General features: G+C 39.8%; 1 pseudogene; it reads right to left on the minus strand.

Moving 5' to 3' along the window:
• Positions 1-1,192: 1,192 nt before the first annotated feature.
• Positions 1,193-1,735, minus strand: LOC103081069 (chromobox protein homolog 3 pseudogene; annotated as a pseudogene).
• Positions 1,736-3,209: the final 1,474 nt, after the last annotated feature.

Below are 3,209 nucleotides of genomic sequence, written 5' to 3' on the forward strand. Positions count from 1 at the left end.
TGAACCAGTAACCCAGATGCTGAAAAGATTGAGCCTCTGTATAAGGAATCAGTTGGGGGTAAAGAAAAAACATATAGATCAATAGTTTCGATTACAAAAGTTAATCTAAACTATTTATTTAAATAGTTTTACTTATTTAAGTTAATCTAAACTATTTATTTAAAATTTATTCTATCAGGTCCTAGATTGACAACATCTCTAACAACCTGGTTAGGTTTCCATGAGCAAAGTCTTAGACGTCCTCTTAGTCAGTACAGCACAGAGATTTCAACTTCTAGTAAAAAAGAGGTTCACTAGAAGAAACCTTTAAATGTCCATTTAACTAAGTCTTGCTTGGCTAATTGAAACACACCAGGATTTTTCTAGTTTTCTCATCTGGGTGGGGAGATTCTTGGTAGTGATAAAATTTTTCCTGTCAGGAGTTTTGCAAATAAACTTCCATTTATATGACTGTAGTTATAGATATGGATTCAGATACAACAGCTTTTATTGTCCAATTTAAGTTATTTTCATTATATTTAAATTTTCCAATTAATTATGGAATCACCTACCTAATTTGAAAGGCTAAGCCTTCAGGAAAATTTTCCATTTAACTTGAATGCATTTATTTCTTAGGCTGCTCAGAGCGTTGGCATCCCAGAAACATGGGCTTATCCCTGGTTATGAATTGGCATTTTTGTTTCAGCAAGTGTTTTTAAAAAATAAAAGAAGGAAAAGAAAATCATTTACATATGTGTTTTATGTATACACACAAAAAACCCCCTCATAAATGAAAACCCAGAATGGTCCTTAGGCATAGATGAGTTAAACACAATCTGATTGCATAATGACTGTGGAGATTTCCTCCAACATTTAGAAAATTTGTTCCCTAATGCAGAGAAAATAATATATCATGGTATCAAATGTTCTTTTCTGTTAAAGGAAGCAACTAAGAAAGCTTTATTTATTTGTTCAATGTAACCAGTGCTATAGACTCAAAACAAAAACAAAAACAAAAACAAAAACAAAACCCCTAACACTCCTTCAAAATGAACATACAAAACTTTATTTTCATTAGAATCTAGTTATTTCTTCACACTAATAAATGAAAAAAACCAAGACCCAGAGCTTATAGGCATCAACTTATGTGCGTGTGTGTGTGTGTGTGTGTGTGTGTGTGTGTGTGTAATTATATATATGGCAATGCAAACAATTATTGAGCTTCATTTTCTGGACAAGAATGCCAAGTTAGTCTCTGAATAAAAAGCACTGCAATTTGAGGACACTTCATTTTTGCCTCTTTGGCCAGCACCAAGTCTGCCTCATCTGAATCTTCCCATTTCATGAGAAACACCAATTCTCCACTGCTGTCTGTGGCACCAGTTATTCATTCAGGGTCAGACCTCCCACAAAGCCTCTTACTTTGCCCGGCAGCATCTCTCTTCTTTGATTCACTATCATCAGATTCGCTGCCAGATAAAGATTTTCTTTTTGTACCACCTTTTTCTGTACCAGCTGTTGGAGAATTAACAAATGTTTCAATTACCGCCGGGCAGTATAAATTTTCTTCAGATTCCTAGTGTTGTCAGCATCTGTATTCCCTTCCACTTGAGGAAATAACCACCCCCTCACTTTCACTACACGGCAGTTCTGTCTTTTTCCACCACCAATTCTTCAGGCTCTTCCTCTCTGACTTTTTACTCTTTGCATCCTGTTTCTTTCCCATGTTTTGCAATGCAGTTTTATTGGAGGCCATTTTTATTGCAAACTTGAAGGGGTATTATTCCTTGCCTTCGAGCTGCCCCTCTCTGGTCCTGCATGCCTCAGGCTCGAGTTCCCTTTAATCCTCATGTTTCAAGCTGCAGGTACAATCCCAACGTCCTGGCCGAGCCGGGCAGGAGGGCTCCCGTGGGTCTCACCAACATCTCTGCCTCAGGCCCCAGTAACCCTCTTCCTGCCGAAGCATCCCCTTGGTTCAGACAGCATCAGTCATTGCGTCTCTCCACAGGGGCAGAAGAGCAGAGTGGAAGTCTCACAGGACAGATATCCCTCATGTGTGGAGGACAGTAATAAAGGCACATCTTTGTGCATGAGAGCTCTCCCAACTCCTCCCTACCTTTGACCCTCACTTTCACAAGCCTTCCTCCTTGGCTGTCGCTCCACAGGCCTCACCCTCCCCTGGTCATCTTTTTGACTCAAGCAGGAAAGAAGTCAGAAATGCATAAGGCTCACCATGGATTGGACAAAAGACTGAGGAATTATCTACATTTGACACACAGCTACTCTCCTTTTCTCATCAGGATATACTCGGTGAACATTTCCTGAAAGAGCTGTACTGGAGGTAGCCCAGGGAATTTATTCTCTCTGTCTCTGACCTGGTTTTATCAAGGGCCTGCTAGCAGGGAAGTAATAAAGGTAAGTGAACCCCCGAGGCTACATAAAACATATTTATAGGCAGGCATTTCTAGGCTGTGTCTCATCACAAGCTAACTGCAGTCTAGAGCTGGTCTTTCCAGCACATCACCACTCCACTAAACTCCCTCAGTGTTTGGTAGCAGGTTACTGGGAAAAAGTGTAGGAAAAGATGCCATGTGCCCCAGTTAGACTGATATATTATCTAAAGATATTTGCACCCGTGAGTTCATTGTGTGGGAAAGAATCTTTTCAAAGAGCATTGGTTGGGTTTTTGTCTGCTTGTGAAAGTAGTGGAAGATCAACTATAGAAAAAGCCCCAAAAGCATAAGAAGGAAAATAAAAATTGTATGTCATTCCACCTCACAGAGACAACCAATGTAAACATTTTGAGATATTTCCTTTCAGCCACGAGAGACAAGAGAGAGAGTTACCACAATTGGGATCATATTTAATTATGTATGCATTTTTGTGTCTTGCTTTTTTCATTTAACACTACATCATTCATTTAACATTCAACAAATGTTAATGGACCATTATCAATCAGAAGTACACTTGTCTCTGAATTCTATGAGAATTTTCTGATAATATTAAATACTCGTCAAAAGCTATTTTTTTTAATTTATTTTATTTTTGGCTGTGTTGGGTCTTTGTTGCTGTGTACAGGCTTTCTCTAGTTGCGGCAAGTGGGGGCTACTCTTCGCTGCGGTGCGCGGGCTTCTCACTGCAGTGGCCTCTCTTGTTGCGGAGCATGGGCTCTAGGCGCACAGGCTTCAGTAGTTGTGGCACGTGAGCTCAGTAGTTGTGGCTCGTGGGCT

Source organism: Lipotes vexillifer, unplaced genomic scaffold (assembly GCF_000442215.2).
Source record: "Lipotes vexillifer unplaced genomic scaffold, Lipotes_vexillifer_v1.1 scaffold663, whole genome shotgun sequence".
In the NCBI taxonomy this organism is placed as follows: Eukaryota; Metazoa; Chordata; class Mammalia; order Artiodactyla; family Lipotidae; genus Lipotes; species Lipotes vexillifer.